This window comes from Periplaneta americana, chromosome 5 (genome assembly GCF_040183065.1).
Source record: "Periplaneta americana isolate PAMFEO1 chromosome 5, P.americana_PAMFEO1_priV1, whole genome shotgun sequence".
In the NCBI taxonomy this organism is placed as follows: Eukaryota; Metazoa; Arthropoda; class Insecta; order Blattodea; family Blattidae; genus Periplaneta; species Periplaneta americana.
In genome coordinates, this window is record NC_091121.1 from 163,635,740 (window position 1) to 163,657,732 (window position 21,993).

The following is a 21,993-nucleotide window of genomic DNA, read 5'->3' on the forward strand; positions in this document are numbered from 1 at the left end:
AGTATCTTTTGAAGAATTCACTGGAAGGAATGGTGAACGAGAGAAGCGTTCAGGACAGAAGAAGATATCAGATGATAAACGACATTAAGATATATGGATTACATGCTGAGACAAAGAGAAAGGCTGATAATATGAAAGATTGGAAGATACTGGGTTTGCAGTAAAAGACCTCTCCTTGGGCAGAAAACTATGAATGAATTATGAAATATATGTATTTAAAATTTTCAATCATATGGCATCATTCTTATTGCAAATTAACATTTGTTGCAACATGTTACTAAAAGAAAAGTATAAACATTTTCGCATGACGGCATCATCAGATACATAATTGTTTAGCGATATCTAACTTGTATATTGTATAACATTAGAAAGGTGAAGTCATGAGTTATATGTAAAGGGTGCGGCAAAACATCCTCCCTAATTTAAAGTTTAAATAAAAAACAGATGAATCAAAATAAGGAAACTGTATTAATATGAATGGTATCTAAACAGTGGGAAATTTAGATTTACATGCGTTGCCATAGCGATATCAAATGACATGCGCAAAACAACAAGATTTGAATAGGAAACTTTATTAATATGAATGATATCTTAACAGTGGGAATTTTTCATTTTTTGAATAACGTGTCTCTCAAGTGGTGTCCTTCACTATCAATGCATTGTTGAATGCGACTTCGCAAATTCTGCATCACTCTAACTAGCATTTATTGAGGAATAAGACCAATTTTTTCCTGTATTGCATTTCTTAGGTCTGGCAAAGACCTCGGCCGATGTTTGAACACCTCAGCCTTAAGTTGTCCCCATAGAAAAAAAGGGGTGCAAGGCCTGGTGATCGTGCTGGCCAGGGAGCGTCGCCACGTGAAGAAATTAAGCGTCCGGGAAACATCTGTCTCAGGACTTGGAGAGAAATCTGAGTTGTGTGAGAGGTGGCTCCGTCCTGGTGAAACCATGCCTGGTCAATCTGCAGCGCATTGAGTCTTGGTGCCAAAAAATTGTTGATCACAAAAGAGTATCGCTGAGAGTTCACTGTCACAGTAGCACCATCCTCTTCAAAACGGAAAGGAACAAGTATCCCGACTTTTGCAACCGCGCACCATACAGTAACACGGTTGTTATGTAGAGGTTTTTCACGAGGATTCTGTCCACTCCAATATCGGAAATTTTGATGATTCACGCATGTAAACCTAAATTTCCCACTGTTTAGATACAATTCATATTAATACAGTTTCCTTATTTTGATCCATATGTTTTTTATTTAAATTTTAAATTAGGGAGGATGTTTTGCCGCACCCTTCAGTAATAGTTTAATATATCTATAGGGAATATGATGATTTAATTAATTTGCATTTGATTTGCTAATTTTCTAAAATTGTACGTGACTTGATATATGTGTACTTACATAGAACTCATGTTACGATATTTGTTATATGTGTTGGTTAGTACTGTTAACTGCAAAATGCGAAAGAACTACATAGAGAAGAAGTTTTAGCTTACATCAAAACATAATTATTCTATTATATCTATGCACAAACACACATCGTCATAACATCATAAATATTCGTGTAAGTTACAATTAATAACAACGTCAATTTTCCATATGAAATTTAAACTGTAACACATATGTATAAATATGACGATATTTTATATTTGATAAATTTTATTTTTAACAGTGTTAACCAACACATATAATAAATATTGTAATATGAGTTCTATGTACACATATACGATGTCACGTACAATTTTAGCAAATTAGCAAATTAAATGCAAATTAATTAAATCAACATATCCCCTATAAATATATTAAACTATTTCTACATATAACTCATGACTTCACCTTTTAATGATACACAATATACAAATCAATATTTTATTACAAATGAATACGTTCTACATTGTACTTATGTTAGATATCGTTAAACAATGTATCTGATGATGCCGTAAGAGCGAAAACGTTTATACTTTTCTTTCAGTAACATATTATAGCGAATGTTAACTTGCAGTAAGAATGAAAAGTCACATGATTGAAAATTTTAAATAAATATATTTCACAACTTTGTAATTGACTTATCTGAAAACCAAAATGAATTATAAAACATGAATTAATTGTTATACAGACCTTTTAGAAAATAATGTATGATAAGAATATCATTATTACATCACATTTTTTAACTAGCATCTCAAAACATCAATAATAATAGAAACTTCATATCTTGAATTTCTAGTAACAAAACATAGTACAGTTTGAATAATTTCGAGGGAAAAATTGTTCCGGAGCCGGGTATCGAACCCGGGACCTTTGGTCCTTTGGTTTATGATGTACGTTAAACCAAAGGTCCCGGGTTCGATACCCGGCTCCGGAACAATTTTTCCCTCGAAATTATTCAAATCAACTTTACAGGGAGTTATACCTGAAATCTTGATTTGCATAGTACAGTTGTTTCTCGCTTTTTCCTAAACAGAAGGATAAATGCAATTTAATCTTATAAGTCGATAGTAAGATATTAGTTTTAGGAAACATATGTCACAAAGTTGCTAGACTTGTGTAATAAAAGGCTTCTTTATGTCTTCCGTATCTGGACCGCCTTCCTCACTCACAGCGTTCTTATTGATAAATATCTGAGCAACTTTGTGGCACCTACGTGAGCTGGAAGTCTCTACGTAGAGATGTCTAGAAGAAATGATTAATGTTATGAGATCCGCAACTTCAGCGATGTAACTTACATTGTACTTTATATCAGTAAATACAAACTTAAGATCTCTCTTTGCTCTGTAACTTTAAAGAATATTTATTTTTTGCCGTATACAACTTGTCACGACGTCATACGTGCAAGGTTAGCAATTTTATCTTTGTAAATTTCCATTACATTCAGTAAAACAAAGGAAACCGATAAATTGTTGTGTATTGAATACACAAATCCGTATATAATTAACAAACTATCTATGCTATTTAAAACCTTGGCCTGATAGCAGGCATGAATATTCAAGCATTTAAATTTTTAAAGCAAGTTGTACAGTGAACAAAATTTACTAAATAACAAAACAACATAAACCTGGACTAAAATAAAAAGTCAACCTTTCTTTTTTGGTATTGACGCTTCAACTAAAACCTCGTTATCGGCTAAATATCTCAGAATAAGGGCTATTAGGATATAAAACTTTCGTACATTCACACGTAGTTTGGTAAATTTGCCGAATTTTTAGTTCTATTCTGTCTTTAATGGGTTTTAGCAAATCATTTATTCTTTTAGGGGGAACCGAAATACTTTTTATGTTGTCTTTGGCTAAGCTTCCAGTACTCCAGTTGTAATAGACTCGACGCACGAAACCATTGTCAAATAGATTTTCTATAGTTTTCTTTCTTATCTCTTGTCACCCTATTAATTTCATAACTCTTCCAGAAACTGAAGTTGGGAATTAAAACTGCCATTGTCACCTATCCTTATTGCCAGAATATATGACAGTGACACAATGTCCAACACACTATGTACAGAGGTGCACTCATTACGAGTGATTATGTGGCCGGGATTCGAAGGAATAAGCGCCATCTCGAATCACGAAGTGATTATTAACGCATGATATATCCATGCAGGAAAATTTCCTGTGACACAATACATGAGGGTAGGCCACCAAAGGGAATCAGAGAGGTAGGACTTAAACTGAGAGGGATTCAATTCGGCATCGGAACTGGAATCCGGTGTGGCTTAATGGATAAAGCGTCAGCAAGTAGAGCTGAAAACCCGGGTTCGATTCCCGGTGCCGGAGAGAATTTTTCTCTGTTCCACCCATTTTTCACCATATAGTAACGCAGGATTCCTGCATGGAAATGTCATAATATGTACTTCAGTACATCATATGTAGTAATAGTAATAATAAGACAGCCTTTGTGTTTTGATATTGACGCTGCAACTAAAACCTGATTATCGACTAAGTATCTCAGGAGAAGCGCTATTAGGATATAAACTTTGCCACATTCACACGGAGTTTGGTAAATTCACGGAATTTTTAGTTTTATCACAGTCTAGTATATGCAGTCACGAAGCTCAATATGTAGTAAATATGCATCCATAGACAGTTCCTAACCAATAGGATCGCTACTATCGCCTCATTACAGACAATGCGAAATAGTACCGGCACAGTCTGTTGTTCCTAGCACCCTCACAACTCAAGCTTCGCGACTGTATAATATACTAGACTGTGGTTCTATTCTGTCTTTAATGGGTTTTAGGAAATCACTTATTTTTTAGGGGGAACCGAAATATTTTTTATGTTGGCTTTGGCTAAGCTTCCAGTAATCGGAGTTGTGATAGATTCGACATACGAAATTACTGTTTTTCTATAGTTTTCTTTTTTATCTCTTGCCACACTATTAATTTCATAGCTCTAATAATAATTGTCTTCACGAAAAACTTTTTCCAGAAACTGAAGTTGGGAATAAAAATGCCACTGTTACCTATCATTATTGCCCTATTTACTAGTGTCGAAAGAATTGTTTGGTTATTAGAAGGACAGTGATATTATGAGATATTCAAAGCCTAAGAACGTATGTAATTATATATGTTTTCTCGATTAGAGTGCATTATTATAATTAAAAACGTAAGTCTATCGACAGGTTTGGAAGACTATAAGGTTATGACATGACCAAAGAAATCAATATAGTTAATTTTTTCAGCTAGAATAGATTGTACCTTATTTATGATTCGAGTAGAAATTATAGGTTGTTTTATCGGGAGTTCTGAGTGTTGCTGATAATTCATTCTTCGACATCAAGTACTTCATAACACGTCCCGCTCTTCTCAAAAGTACGTCGTTCAATTATACACATTTCACATGAACCACCAGCTGTTTACATGCAGTATGTCAGAAAGATGAGCGCGGAAAATTGCGAATTGTGAACTACAGTCGTGGACAAATTATTAGACTAAATTAATTATATGTGCAACGAAGCTGCATTTATCGGTAGAAATAATGAACAAAAATGTATTTTGCACAGAAATAATGAACAGAAAATTGAGTCTGGAGGTTACTAATATTTTGTGAATATTCCCTTATTCTGTATTAACACGTTGATTTTGTCAGGGATGCTGGAAACCAAAGTTTGACACTTTCTTTGAATATCAGTATCATTTAGCCAGATATCGGACAGTGCTTAAATGAGTCCGTGGTTTTTGTAAGCCTCTTTTTGCTCACTTTCTTCTCCAGTATAGATCACAGATTTTCAATTTCGTTCATGTCCGGTCTTCTTGCAGGACATGGGAGAATATCTTCTGCAGTATACAATTAAAACACCAGTAGTACTAACATAGCCAGAAAAAATATACTTAACCATTGGAAAAATATACAAGAAGATGTAAATAATCACATTTACAACAATAGAGACGGTGTGAATTATACTGATAGTTGATATGACGAATTATATTAAGTTTCCAAGAAAACGTTTTAGTCTAATAATTGCCCACGTCTGTAGTAGTATACACGTGTATTGTCTAAAACAGGCAACTGTTTTGTCGATATTTTCACGAGGTTGAAGATTCCATTCTGGCCGAAGGCGTGATGTTTGTGTGTGGCATTTATCTCAGCGCTCCATCAGTACCGTATCGATTCAATGGCTGTCCCAGAAATTCCACCTGCTTGCTCAACTTGTCCATTGCTCTTGTAATTCTTGAAATCAGCCTTAGGATGGGAAACTTGGAACTAACAGTAATGGACGCTGGTCAACGAGTGAAAGCACTGCTAAAGAATACATTAACTTCGCGTGATTTACAACAAGAAAAATATAAAATATAAATAAGTAAATAATAAATACGGTATGTGTACATAAATAAATAGAAATAATTTTTTTAGATTTTATAAGGGCTGATTTAGAGGTATGAGTCGCTATCCCAAATGGCATCAACAACAAACGTCACACAAAGAGCAAACAAATTGGTCACACAAAGAGCAAACAAATTGAAGTGGAAGTGGGGAGGCCACATCGCGCGGATGAAAGACGAAAGATGGACATAAAGAGCCACCATGTGGGACCCGCGCACAGGAGACCGGCACAGAGGCAGACCAAGGAAGAGGTGGGCAGATTTCCTCACAACACAAGCAGGTCAGCAATGATCCAGAATAGCAAGAAGCAGGGGAACATGGAGAACAATTGGAAGTCGACTACAAATGAAGACAGTGCCAGCCACAAACAACATCCCAAGTTGACTCACTGATAGTGCATTCAATAGCCTATAATAAAAGTGTTAGTGAAATCAAATTAATCAAAGTGACAGCGAAATCAACTCCAACCAGACAAAGAAACACTAGACACAACCTAACGCGGAGTAGCTCACCGCGTTAGTGAAACAGAGCTACCCTCTAGCAGGAGGCCTTTGCCCTTCAAGGGACACATTAGGCTATTATTATTATTATTATTATTATTATTATTATTATTATTATTATGATTTAGAGGTTTTCCTTATAACTAGGGCTAGGATTTTGATGAAATTGCATCTTTTTTCTCGGAAGCCAGAAACATAGCCGCTTTAGTATTTATATGTTATGTGATAAACTGAGTGTTTTAAGACATATTTGTTATGGCATTTTTTTTTGCGTTTTTTGCCTGTTTCAACTCATAAGAGCATCTTTTGTGTTATTCGGACATTTTTGAGGCATTTTCATTTAATTTTGGCCACAAATCCCCATTATTAATATAAAATAATGTTTATTTCCTTTGATAATTTGTCTACATATTTTGTCCATTAATACCCTTTGTTTTTTACTTGGTTATTTAACGACACTGTACCAACTACGAGGTTATTTAGCGTCGATGGAGTTGGTGATAGTGGTATATTTGGCGAGATGTGGCCGAGGATTCGCCATAGATTACCTGACATTTTCCTTACGGTTGGGAAAAACCTCGGAAAAAACCCAACCAGATAATCAGCCCAAGCGGGAATCGAACCCGCGCCCGAGCACAACTCCGGATCGGCAGGCAAGCGCCTTAACCAACCAAGCTACGCCGGTGGCTAATACCCATTATTTTGTATAATATTTTAATCGTTTTTCTACACAAATATTGCCCTTTTAACGTAGTACACCCCATGTAATGGATCAGTCCAACCACCCCTTCAATATAGACTCCTCTATACTTGCTTATTCCGTATAAGAGTGGCCTTGTGATGGGCTACATGGAAACTACATCAGGTAAAATAATTAAAATTTACCACTTAGAAAAAGTTATGTAACATTAAATAAACTTAAATGTTGGTACTAGAATTTAATTTAATTACTAGTCTAAATATTAAGGCCCAATTGTATAAAACTCCCTGACTAAAGATCAGTTCTGATAGAAGATCGGAAAGTGAACCGAGTTCAGACACTTCTTCTATTGTATCAAACTTTTCTGCGATCAAATTACCTAGGTTCAAATGCAATCTAAGTTCACGTGAAAATGACTTGGCAACATCGCATAAACAGGTGAAGTATGTGATGCACGGGCCATGTTGAATAGGTTTGTTCAGTGTTGCCAATTTAGCGACTTTAACTCTTTTTCGACGATAATTTCTTTTAACTTTTATATTGCTTAAATAGGGATCTAGCGACCTTCTTAGCACCCCATAGTGACAAAATTTAATATTTCTTTGTTGATAATAAGAAATCTAGCGACTTTCCAACTACTTTTTGGCGACTTTCCGCACACTCTGTTGTAGACACTGGTTTGTTTTGTACATTGTAAATAATGGCGAACAATAAGAAGAAGATTCACCGTTCTCCAAATTGTTATGTTATGGTGTTTGATACTGCTAAACATAATAAAGCTTTATAAAACGACAATTTTCGTTTAATAATACAGTTAATTAAAAATGTATGAATGTACATATCATATCCATGAATAATTAATGGTTGTTATAAACATAATATAATCATAGGTTATGTTATTTGATACTGCTGAAAACGATAAAGCCTTATAAAATATAAGAATTTTGGTATATTAAGGCAAGAAATTGAAAAAAAAAAAATATATATATATATATATATTTATCTACCATATCTATAAATATTAATAATAATGGTTATTTTTTTGCACAGTCTGCCACTAGTATTTTTCAAACAGAAAAGAAATAACTGAACTTGGATCATCTAACTTAATCGAAGAAATTTCTTCAGTCAATGTTGACTTTAGTTTAAGACAAATTAATCTCAGATTAGACTTTATACAACACAAAATTCCAAGTTCAGCTAGAACGAGGATCAATTTAACCTCTGATCTAAGATTAAATGGTTTATACAATCGGCCCTAAGTAGCACAAAACTCCTTTTCCTACTAAGGCAATTTTAGAATGTAAGATCAACTTTTAGGGCATTTTAAGGGCATTTTTGAAAGATTTTTAGGTCATAAATGCATTGTTTTTAGGACATTTTTTAATGATTTATAGGTCATAAAAATCCTAACCCTACTTATAACAGTTCAGAATCTCAGTAGATGTCCCAGAAACTCTGCCATAACCCATGTTCACAACCTTCTAAAACCTGAGAGCAGTATTGTTAGATAAGCAATGAGACCAGAAGCAGCTCATCGGCACATGCAGGTCAGTGGACCACAGATGAAGAGCCCCATGGCAGCCGGCCCAGGCTATCAAACCTAACGACTGGAATTTGCGGTCAGCGTAATTATTACCCGTGGTTTTAGGGGGATCGACAAAAAATGAGCTTTTTACTAAGGAAACGATCCCTCCTTTGCCTTGGAAGTCTCCAAGCTTAATGTGGAGTCTTGTAGGTTTAAGGCTGGTTCATAATAAACCGGGAACGAGAACCAGAACTAGAATTGGAAACGGAGGACGTGAAAGTGAAGATTTTTGATTCACAATAAACCGAGAACGGAAACGGGTATGCATATCGATAAGTATGTCAATAACAATATGTACAGTAAAGTTATATTACGTATTCTGATGTTATATATGGAATGAAGATAAATGTCAACAAGACGAATACCATGGTCATAGGAAGAAAAGTAAAGAAGGTAAACTTGCGAATTCTAAATGCGGCAGTAGAGCAAGTGGACAGCTTCAAATACTTGGTGTATAGGCCTACTATAAGCAGTAACATGAACTGCTACCAAGAAGTCAAAAGGAGAATAGCAATGGCAAAGGAAGCTTTTAATAGAAAAAGGAGCATCTACTGCGCACCTCTGGAGAAAGAACTAAGGAAGAGACTAGTGAAGTGCTTTGTGTGGAGTGTAGCATTGTATGGGGGGCAAGAAACATGGACATGGACAGAAGTGAAGAGAAGCGACTAGAAGCGTTTGAAATGTGGATATGGAGAAGGATGGAACGTGTGAAATGGACAGACAGAATAAGAAACGAAACTGTGTTGGAAATAGTGGGTGAAGAAAAAATGATGCTGGAACTGATCAGGAAGGGAAAAAGAATTGGCTGAGTCACTGGTTGAGAAGAAACTGCCTTATGAAGGATGCACTGGAGGGAATGGTGAACGGGAGAAGAGTTCGGTGCAGAAGAAGATATCAGATGATAGACGACATGAGGAAACAAAGAGGAAGGCAGAAAATAGGAAAGACTGGAGAATGCTGGGTTTGCAGCGAAAGACTTGCCCTTGGCCGGAACACTATGAATGAATGAATGTGTATAATTGAATAATGACGTTCTCTCATGAGAACAAACCAGCCAACATAAACACAAGTTAACCAACTTCAAAATTTATGACACAGAATATTTAAGAATTCAGTTCAGGTGCTAATCTGGTCACATATACAAGTAGCAAATATTCAAAGTGATTCTACTGAATTTGTGAGTTAGTTAGAAACGATACATGAAGAAGAAATTATGTCACGGCTTCTTGCTACAAAATATACGACGATCAAATAGCTTTATCATTGTAACAGAATGTGATCGGAAACGAGAACGAAAAAGTGAAACTTGGGTAGCCTCACGTTCCCGTTCACAGACTCCAGTAAGTTTTTCGTTAATTGTGAATGCTCACATTTAAATATAGCTATACATTTTAACAATTTTTTCGTTTTCGTTCTCGTTCTGGTTCTCGTTTCCGGTTTATTGTGAACCAGCCTTTTACACGGTATGTCCAAATCTATGTTGCCATGGGAAATGACAACCTAGTTCGATTTACTGTTTTAAGGGTTCTAAAGCAAGTAAATAATTATTTTTGTCTTTCTTTTAACTGTGTGTTGAGATTTATTGCCGCCAAGTTCCTGAACTACAGTATTTGCAGCTTCCATAATAAAGATCGTATCACTCAAGCCTGCAGTGTTGGATGCAGTTTTTGACTAGTGAAGCATTATGGGCCCAATTGAGCGTGCGATCCTCACAGGTAGTCAATAACACGACTTTGATGAGGAGATACGAAATATTGGATATATAAAATCCTAACACAAACTTGGAAAAACATATTCATCTTCATAACCTAATCAATGAGATATTTTAAGCACAGTGAGAGCAGAATTTTCGTAATTGCAATCTTTTCGCTAAACTCCTGGATCAGACTATCATTCACCAGATTCAGACGGACACTTCTGTCCTTTTTTTATTATTTTTAATTGGTTATTTAATGACACTATATCAACTATTGGGACATTTAGAGTAGATGGAATTGGTGATACCGAAATGGTATTTGGCGAGATGAGGCCAAGGATTCGACATAGATTACCTGACATTCACCTTACGGTTGGGAAAACCTCGGAAAAACTAACCAGGTAATTAACCTAAGCATCCTGGTTGGGACAAGTTACCTGGTTGAGGTTTTTTCAGGGGTTTTCCCTCAACCCATTAAGAGCAAATGCTGGGTAACTTTCGGCGCTGGACCCTGGACTCATTTCGCCGGTATTATCACCTTCAGACTCTAGATAACCATAAAAAGCGTCGTAAAATAACCAGTAAGACAGGAGTTTTCTCCGGGAGCTCCGGTTTCCCTGTGGCATCCCAACAAATCTTCATTTAATCTCACGGCGGGTGTAGCGTAGACCAGCCTCCTATGTCGCGCCTAGATTGACCTACACAGCTGAATTCATATAGGTGAATGACAAACAGTCAACGGTATTACTGGTGGTAGACCACATCATTGGTTATAGTACTGGCTCGATCAGACAGAAGCTTAATAGATTGTCGTTTTATACCAAATTTATTGGAATCTAATGAATTGTTAATGAACTAAATCAATATATTTTAGCTTGGCATGTGCTGTTTCTGCAAGGAATCAAAATTGTAGTACCGGTATAATAACTAAAGTTTATTTGTCAAATTAGGGATATAATATATGCATAGGCCTACTGTGTACTTAAGACATAAGTTCAGCATATAAATGAACTTATTTTTCCACAATAGGTCACTGAGGAATATCATTATAAAATTTGATATTCATGTGGTATGTTACGCATTAGTTTGCGTATATTGTCAAGCTTCTCTCTTTGAATTGGCACGATTTTGTCTGGATATGCCAATGAAGAAGGTAAATATGGTATTCTCCTTTGTACTTACGAGGAAATATTCTCATGGGGGCAGATAAAAAAAAATTAATCTTTTTTCTTCCATCATTTTAATAATGTCAAAAGAAGTGCTTACACAAATTTTGGTCACTCGAGCGCAATTACGAGAGCCGAAAAAAATAAGTTTGTCTGGGGCAGTTTACAGAAAGACAACAAAATTTCATGGAAAGTTTTATTGGAACATATAGCAATTTTTGAGTTATTTTTCAACGTTTTCACCACCAGAATTGAGACATTAGTCATTCAGTGGGATCAATTTTTGTATCCTTGGGTCGTAGATGTCTGTCGTTTGGAATCGGAACCAATGTGTCGGCACATGTCTTTGATATGAGTTGTTTCTGCGCGCTTCCAGGATTTCACAGGTCTCCAAATGTGAGACGGCTATACTAACATATGTGGTTTCTGCATGGAATGATAGCCCTATATCAACAGTCCATGAAACTCGAATAAACTCATTTCGCCACAAATAGTGACATGTGCTGTTTCTGCAATCCCTGATTCAAGTAAAGAAATAATTATTAAAAACAAAGACCATTTTTATTGATTCATTTTACGACGCTTTATCAAATGTTGTTATCTGACATCTGAGTGAAATGAAGGTGATAATACCAGCAAAAGGAGTCCCAAGATCTAGTGCCAAAAGTTGCCGAGCATTTGCTCTTAATGAGTTGAAAAAATCTCGACCAGATAACTTGTCCCAACCAGGATTTAAACCCGAGTCTTCTCGTTTCACGATGAGACATGCTATCCGTTATTCCACAGCGGTAGACAACACACAGGTCATTAAAAATATTTCAACCCATAATTATTTTACCTTTTCTAGAAGATGCAGCCTAAAACCCGGTAATTTTTCTTGAAAATTTCGTCGAAAGCCGAGTGTCAAATTACCCCGTTTCATAACTTTGTCTTCATTAAGTGCCAGAAGCTGTGTTACATCTCATCCACATAAAGAATTCACTCGCTCACGTCATAAGGACTTTTATAACCCTCTATGTCATATAGCAATCTTAAAACGAGGTGCCATTGAAAGCTGCCATGTTAAGTAGCACAAAGATAAGATTTCGCAGTTCACCCTACAAGCTCTTACATGACAGACTAGACAACCAGACGGCCAGGTTTTTATCCCCTCAACCCACCCCCGAAAAAAATAAAAGACGACCCTACATTATAGCAGTAGTAGCTCAGTCCCCCCCCCTCCGACGTGTAAGGCGTCTGCTTTGCAACACACATGGGCATCCAGACACAGATAGAACAAGAGGATGCAATGTGGTCCAGACTGTTTTATCGTCATGGGATTTGCTTCAATTCCACATCTGGTTTTCAAAATGTACTAAAGCCCTCATTCTTTTCACTGCACAGTAGTGCTGTATTAAAACGGAAATGGGGGGGAGGGCACCCAGAAACATGCAGCCGGTTTAGATGAACTCATTCATTGCGTAGGAGCTGCTGCCATTTTTTTTTTTTGCAGGCGTTATTATTATAAAAAGAGTTCGGGGTGTTTGCCCTTTAAATGAACCTCCACACCAAGAATGCCTGCAACTACCACACTGTGACTAGTAATATGTTTATTAGGGCTCATTTTTGACGTTCTTAAGTTTGACTGTAGCGGTGATTACGCAGTCTTACGACATATAGGCCTAATGTTAGCTTCAAACTTTAGTTATCTTTTTCCTCGATGCTGAAAAGATGGATCCACTTTTAGTGTGAGTAGTTATAGTTTAATCATCTAAGGACTCCACACTAAAGGTAGGCCGTAATTCCATTAGTCTTATTACTCTTCTAACCGGTTATGAAAATAAAAGCACTTCATTGCATTTGCATAAGGCCTTTGCAGTTTTTACATTTTGAAAAAGGACTTAAACATTAGGTTATGATTTGAGTTGTTTATATTAAATGTATTTATCGATGTAGCGTATGTGATACGGTAGCATTTATAGATAAGAATCCTGCGGGCACCGGTTCTATTCCAGTTAGGAGAGTAATGACTTTTCTTCTCTCTCATTCGATGATCTCGCGACACACTGACTATAAGGGTAGAGAGTCTCGATAGGCCTATATTTGGTTCGTAGTTCTCATAAGAATGAAAACTCATATGAATAAAGCTCGAAATTCATATGAATAAAACTCGAAACTTATATGAATAAGGCTCGAAACTCGAATGAATAAAGCTCGAAACTCATATGAATAAGGCTCGAAACTCGAATGAATAAGGCTCGAAACTCGAATGAATAAAGCTCGAAACTCGAATGAATAAAGCTTGAAACTCGAATGAATAAAACTCGAAACTCAAATGAATAAAGCTCGCTATCTTTGAAAATAGACGACGATAAAATTTACAGTCATTAATTAATTAATATATTTATTTATTTACGCACTCACTCACTTATTTATTTATTTGTTTATTTATTTATTTGTTTGAAATCATTATTTAACTACTTAATTATAGACTTCAAACAGTCTTTATTTTAAAATCATTATCTAACAGTTAATTGCAGACTTCAAAAATAGTCTTCATTTAAGAAATCATTAATTAACTACTGTAGTTAATTATAGACTTCAAACATGGTCTCCATTTAAGAAATCATTATTTAATTACATAATTCTTACATTTCACTGGCAATAATTAATTACAGACTTCAGAGATAGTGTTTATTTAAGAAGTAATTATTTAACTAGTTAAATGATACAGTTCAGTGACAATAACTAGTTAAACACCTCATCAAATATAGTCTTTATGAAAGAAATTATTTAACTAGTTATAGGCTCCAAGAATAGTCTTAATTTAAGAAATCATTATTTAAATACGTAATTCTAAGAATTCGGTAGGGATAATTAGTTACAGAATTCAAAGGTAGTGTTTATTTAAGAAATCATTTTTAACTAGTTAAATCATACAGTTTAATCACAGTTATTAGTTGTAGACCTCAAATATAATTCTTATTTAACTAGTTATAGATTTCAAAGAGTCTTTATTTTTTTAAATCATCATTTAACTGGTTAAACCATAAAGTTCAGTGACAGTAATTTGTTTTAGACCTAAAACATAGTTTCTATTTAAGAAATTATTTCTTATCTAGTTTAATCTTACAGTTAACTGGCAATAATTGTCACGAACCTCAAAGATCACTTTTGTAAAGATTAACTTTTGATTTTGATGTAGCATACAGTACACAGACAATAATAGTTACGCAATCAGAGTAAAGAGCAGCTAAATCTGAGGATCATAGTGTTGCCGCAGGACCACCGTGAGCGAACACAGCCTGGGGTGAAGACCACTTTGATGATAGCATACCCACTATTTTGGTCTGACGCCCATCACATTTCGCCCGAGATTGCTTTCACTGCAATTAATATCCTTCATATCTACATTAATTTATGTGTTCAGATTTAATTATTCATCTGAGTTAACACAACTTCACTATTTCTGTAGTGTAGGAACACGCCTTTTGTACATTATGCAATTTCACTATCTTATTTTTTGTTTTAACTTCTTAGGAAACGATTTTAATATATTACTTTCCATGCAAGCTGGATCTCAGTAGACCCGCATGTGGGTATGTTTCTGGGTGGTGGTTGTTTTATAATGTGGAAACAGTTAACAGGTACAGAATCAACTGAAATATTGTACTTCCAAGTTCTCTCTCATATGCTCTAAAGAAAGTCAGTCAGTGTCGGTAGGACAACGGACTATGGAGTAGAAACGTCCTGGTTTAATCTCAGGGAAAAGTACATGGGTGGGCAACTCGTGCTCTCAAAGTGTGAACACAACCTTAGTGCAGGTAGAACGGACTCTGTATCTGTATGCGGTTCTTACAAGAAGCAAGTTCGCTCGCGTCTGCAGTAAGTGGCGGCTCGTTTTAAGTGAAAAACAATATAATCCCCAGATCATTTTCCTTTAGTTACGAGTCGAAAGAGAAAGATTCTTTTTTATTAAGAAGAGAGGTAAAGCTTATATTATGTTATATTACACTTTCTTACGCATGACATTTTATGTTACAAATAAACACAGTGAAGGTTTCAGTAAAGAAATACGACATTAAGATATATGGATCATATGCAGAGACAAGAAGGAAGGCAGAAAATAGAAACGATTGGAGAATGCTGAGCTTGCAGTGGAAGACCTGTCGCTTAGCAGAACACTATGTGTAGAGTGAAGGTTAGTAATATTGTGATACAAGTATTTTTGTGATAGTTCTTTTTGAGAATTTATTGCAATTTTACTGAGAGAGAAAAGGACCGGTTTTGGGCAGAAACTTATCCACGAACATTCCCTTAATACGTTGACGCAAAAAACCGATCTTCCTCTCGCTCAGTAAAATTGTAATAAATTCTCAAAAAGAACTATCACAATATTACTCATATCACAATATTACCAGCCTTACCCTATATCGACTGAAGTATCCTACTGGACAAAGGAAAATAAAATTCTCGTTACAACTCTATACTTTAATGTAAAACATATCGCATCTGAACAATCATAAATGTTTCATAGTGAACAGTTAAACGTTTATCCTAGGAGAAAGCTTCCCCTGGGGTTAATAGGAAATTGAATTTTCTGTCAACGATGGTCAAGAGGAAAAAAAAATTCTCATGCATGTGTAGAGGCACTGAACTCATACCCACCTTCGTCTGTGCCTTTTTACACTACTAACTAACAGTATTCATGTTTAATTCCCCTTTGTGTGTATGTATGTATATAAGTAATTTTCCTCAGTGTTGTATAGGTATAATTTACATTCGAATTTGTTACTCTTGTAATTTGTAATATTGGTTCACTTACAGCCTGCATATTCATTGAATGTAACTTCTAGCCTTATATTATTTTGTAATTATTGTTTATTATGTTTGCATTATTTTACTGAACTTGTGCTTGTATGACTATATAAATTTTTATTAGTGTTCTTTAGATATTAGTCTGTAAAATTGTATCAGCTTCTTTTGTTTCTGGCTAAGTGGAAGAGAAGACCTGATAGCCTTATCTTCGCCAGAATAAATAAATAAATAAATAAATAAATAAATAAATAAATATATAAATAAATAAATAAATAAATTATTATTATTACTATTATTATTATTATTATTATTATTATTATTATTATTATTATTATTATTATTATTATTATTATTAACTTCGGGAATATTTTTCTAAGCAACTGCAATAAATATTAATATAACATAACCTTTATCTAAGTCAAATTTTTATTGTTTCTAAGAAAATATATTCGTTTACAAATACAGTATTCGAATTTATTTTATTTTACGTGAAATTGCCCGATTTACTGTCATTTAAATGCTGGAGGGTTCTGAGTCCGCCTAAAGCGAAGTGAAGCCAAGCTCAGGGAAAACAGCAGATGGCATTACAACAACAAACCCGGGATGTCTGATGACAGGTGCTGTTTCACTTCCTCTGCCCACAGCTGTACCTTGCAGCCGCCTACTGATGCCGTTCCGATCGGCTTAGTTTCATACTGTAACAATGCTACAGAATGTCCAAGAAGTTGCTTCTTATCTTCTGTTTGAAAAATAAATATGCATTTAATCGAAACAGAAGATGTAGAATTTCTTACTTTCATAATTTCGCATTAGGATGTGTTATCATCATTTTCCATTCGTTCTACCTCCCGAGAAAAGAATCTCACAATCGTTCTGGACAAGGCTGTAGAGTCGGACGTGATAAAAAAAAAGACAGGGGATATGAGAAAATCCGTATAATTGCGTGTAACGTATAAACGGAAATTAGGATAATGGTATTAGGATAAATAAATATAATTTGCTGTAAGATTTAAGTGTGTATAATCAACGGAACAAAATAGGCTATGAATAATAGTCAATTCTATAATAATAATAATAATAATAATAATAATAATAATAATAATAATAATAATAATAACAACAATAATAATAATACATTACGGAAAAACAAGTAAAGAATAGTTTTAAAACTACAGAGTATTAGAAATTAAATGGTATAGGTCTAAGTTTACCTATAGAGTGAACCGTAAGTAATGTTATTAATCCCAGGAGGTTATTCTTTGAGATATTTCAAATACGAAGTTTAATACAATTTTACCCGTTTTTGCTTTCTTTTCGAAATAAAAATGTTTTTCTATTAAACATTTATAGCGTGTTTTTGGGAAAGTCATTGATTGAATTCCCAACGTGCTTGGTCAGTTTAAGAGAGCAGTGTATTATGATGAAAGTCCAGGATAACAGAAAGGGTTTGGAATTGAGCGGGTTACATCAGCTGCTTGTCTATGCGGATGACGTGAATATGTTAGGAGAAAATCCACAAACGATTAAGGAAAATACGGGAATTTTACTGAAGCAAGTAAAGAGATAGGCCTATGTTTGGAAGTAAATCCCGAAAAGACAAAGTATATGATTATGTCTCGTGGCGAGAATATTGTACGAAATGGAAATATAAAATTTGGAAATTTATCCTTTGAAGAGGTGGAAAAATTAAAATACCTTGGTGCAACAGTAACAAATATAAATGACACTCGGGAGGAAATTAAACACAGAATAAATATGGGAAATGCCTGTTATTATTCGGTTGAGAAGCTTTTATCATCCAGTCTGCTGTCAAAAAATCTAAAAGTTAGAATTTATAAAACATTTATATTATCATTTGTTCTTTATGGTTATGAAACTTGGACTCTCACTTTGAGAGAGGAATATAGGTTAAGGGTTTTTGAGAATAAGGTGCTTAGGAAAATATTTGGGGCTAAGAGGGATGAAGTTCCAGGAGAATGGAGTAAGTTACACAACGCAGAACTGCACGCATTGTATTCTTCACCTGACATAATTAGGAACATTAAATCCAGACGTTTGAGATGGACAGGGCATGTAGCACGTATGGGTGAATCCAGAAATGCATATAGAGTGTTAGTTGGCAGGCCGGAGGGAAAAAGATCTTTGGGGAGCCCGAAACGTAAATGGAAAGATAATATTAAAATTGATTTGAGGGAGGTGGGATATGATGAGAGAGACTGGATTAATCTTGCTCAGGATAGGGACCAATGGCGGGCTTATGTGAGGGCGGCAATGAACCTCCGGGTTCCTTAAAACCCAGTAAGTAAGTAAGTGTACTATGATAATAAGTGATTTAAATAACTTTACTTTTGTCCTTTAAATGTGCAGAAATTTTATCTGAACAAATGTAACATTCTAAAATTATTTTTCAGAACGAAAAGTTACATTTGTTCGGATCAAATTTTTGTATATTTAGAGGACAAAACTAAAATGATTCCAATAATTTATTATCATAATACACTGCTCTCTTAAATTGACTGAACATATTGGGACTTAAATCAATGGTTTTCCCAAAACACGCTATAAAATTTAGATTTAGATTTATTTAATAATAATAATAATAATAATAATAATAATAATAATAATAATAGGCCTATATACATAAAAAACGCTACATGAAAGTATCCCGAAAGAGCAAATCTCGTGTTCAGGGACAGTTCCGTTTTGATAGAAAGCCTTGAAAATGACATATAATTTTACATTGTTCACAAACATACCTATTTTTTCTTAATTAAAATTTAAGATTCCGATTACGCAGATTATATATACTGGTAATTCCCAAAAATAGAAATCTCTACTGTTAATGAAATAAAATTTAAAATTCTTGCACTAAGATCACATTCTTAAGAAGAGTACATAGAAACATACATAAAAATATATACTTTGTAGACAAAATACTCAAGAAGAAAGGTCACATAAAGATGATAATAATAAAGTTAGTAATAATAATAATAATAATAATAATAATAATAATAATAATAATAACTGAGTGAAAAAAGGGACGATGTTGAGATTGGTGATAGATTAATGTTAACTTATTATTAGTAGTATAATTAGTAAAGATTATGTTGATATAGTAACAAAGATAAGATAGAAAAAATATACTTATGATAGAAATAAACTTTTTATACAATACATAGTACATATAAAAACAGGGAAATCTGTTATATAAATTTTTTTAAGTCTGGATCTGAAAATTTCATTTATGTTTCATATAAGCCATTTTATATCTCGAAATGGAAACAAAAACGAGCAAAATTGTATTAATATTTTTTGTTTGAAATGTCTCAACGATTAACTCCATGAAATGAATTCCATTTCTTACGGCATGCTGTATAAGCACATGAAATTATGTCATAAATGGTATTCTTATTTCCAGTCAGTTGCTTTCCAGAATAAAATAATTACCCTCATTTTGATCATCATCATCCACATCGTTTAGACTCATAGGCCTGTTCACACTTCCCATCTCCTTCTTGGACTTCCTATATCCCTTCTTCCCACTGGCGTTATTGATGTACAATTTTTGGCAATCTTTTGTTATCCATTCGAAGCAGATGTTCTCCCCACTTCTGTCTGTAACTATCGACCTGTTAACAAAGAGGGGATATTCCTAATTCGTCTCTTATATCACAACTATTTGACCGTCGAGAATGACTGTCTTGTGTGTACAGGGTCGAAGTTATTTCCTCTTAACTCCAAGTTGTTGCGTACCTCCATCATGTCATCAGGGTCAAGGCATCCCGCGTGTGGGACATGAAGGTCCATGGGGGTAGGCGAAGTGAATTCAATATGATTTCTTATCATTAGCGTTACAAAGTAAGCAGTTAGCATTACTTACCTTTATCTTTAAGGAAAAAGTCTTGAACAATTCTGGAATTTACGAGAAAAAACTGTGGGCTCTTCCCACAATCATATACAGAATCCTCCTTAACTAATTGTTCTACTAATTCTGTTATTTTGGCTCTCATACTGATACTGTATTATTATTATTATTATTATTATTATTATTATTATTATTATTATTATTATTATTATTACTTGTCTCGAAAGGAAATTAAACGCAGAATTAATATGGGCAATATTATTCGGTTGCGAAGCTTTTGTCATCTAGTCTACTTAAAATAAAACTGAAATTTAAAATTTATAAAACAGTTTTATTACCGGTTCTTCTGTATGGCTGTGAAACTTGGACTCCTACTTTGAGAGAGGGACAGAGATTAAGAGTTTTCGAGAATAAGGTTCTTAGGAAAGTATTTGGGGCCAATAGAGATGAAGTTACAGGAGAATGGAGAAAGTTAAACAACGCAGAACTGCATGCATTATATTCTTCACCTAACATAATTTAGGAACATTAAATCCAGACGTGTCCCGCGCCGTGGCGCAGTGGTCTAAGACATCCTGCCTAGGACTCGTGTTACAGAATGCGAGTCCTCATGGAGGGAGAAATTTTCTCATGAAATTTCGGCCAGTGTATGGGACCGATGCCCATCCAGCATCGTGATGCACTTGGAGAGCTGCGATAGGCAGCGAAAATCCGGTTTCGTAAACCAGCTATAAGGGCTGGGGGGATCATCGTGCTAACCACACGATACCTCCATACTGGTTGGATGATCGTCCACCTCTGCTTCGGCATGTCGACGTGAGGCCAGCAACCGGCTGTACCGCCATAGATTTACTTTACTTTACTAAATCCAGACCTTTGAGATGGGCAAGTATATATCACGTATCGGTGAATCCAGAAATGCATATGGAGTGTTAGTTGGAATACCTGAGGAGAAAAGACCTTGGGGGAAGCCGAGACGTAGATAGGAGGATAATATTAAAATGGATTTGAGGGAGGTGGGATATTATGGTAAAGACTGGATTAATCTTGCTCAGGATAGGGACCAATGGCGGGCTTATGTGAGGGCGGCAATGAACCTCCGGGTTACTTAAAAGCCATTTGTAAGTTGTATGTATTATTATTTGTATTGTGGGTGAGTAAAGAGACTGGAATATGCGTAAGACGAAATTTTTTATCTGAATGATAGGATAATAGTCGACGATGATGAAAATATGAAGTGAAGAAGAAAGAAATGGTTGATGAGATTTTGCGTATAGCCTTCTAATTCAAGAGCAAGATTCTTGTATTTGTACATGCCGTAAATCTGTGACACGTAACCTCATGATTTCATTACATTTTGAAGAAAGCCCTATTAAGAATTTTCACCGTCCTAGCCCGAGTTTTAACTCCTAAATGTCATATCTAAAGCAGATGTAATAACCTCTGCACCACCGATGCTTTCACGGTTAGTGATAAAGCATTCCTGTGACAGGCTATGAAAGTTTTAAGTATGATAGGGGTACAGATCCAAGCTTTCATAATGTCTGTAAAAGGAGGAAGTGGGTGCTTATCGTTACATTTACGCCGTTTTAACACAGGGTAAAACTCCTCTACCGGTATTGATTTAGTTGCTGAGAGAGTCTTGGGTCTTTCTGGAAGCAAGGAGAAGACAAAAACTTTTGCCTGCGCTGCGGACTTATGTATAACTTTGTGACATTCAGTGAATATATAAAAAAACTATTTGAATTACAGTCTTATGTTTCTCTTAAGCATTCGAAATGTGGATTTTGAGGATTTAAACAGAAACTTAGTGTATTGTGTATTATATTTGCAGTGGAAGGAACAAGATTTAAGTTTCTGTGCCATAGGT

The 21,993-nt window shown here is 35.0% G+C and overlaps 1 protein-coding gene across 2 annotated transcripts in view; it reads right to left on the bottom strand.

Moving 5' to 3' along the window:
• LOC138700550 (uncharacterized) overlaps positions 1 to 21,993 on the bottom strand; it is a 96,294-nt gene that overhangs the window by 51,947 nt on the left and 22,354 nt on the right. The gene's annotated exons all lie outside the window — the stretch shown is intronic.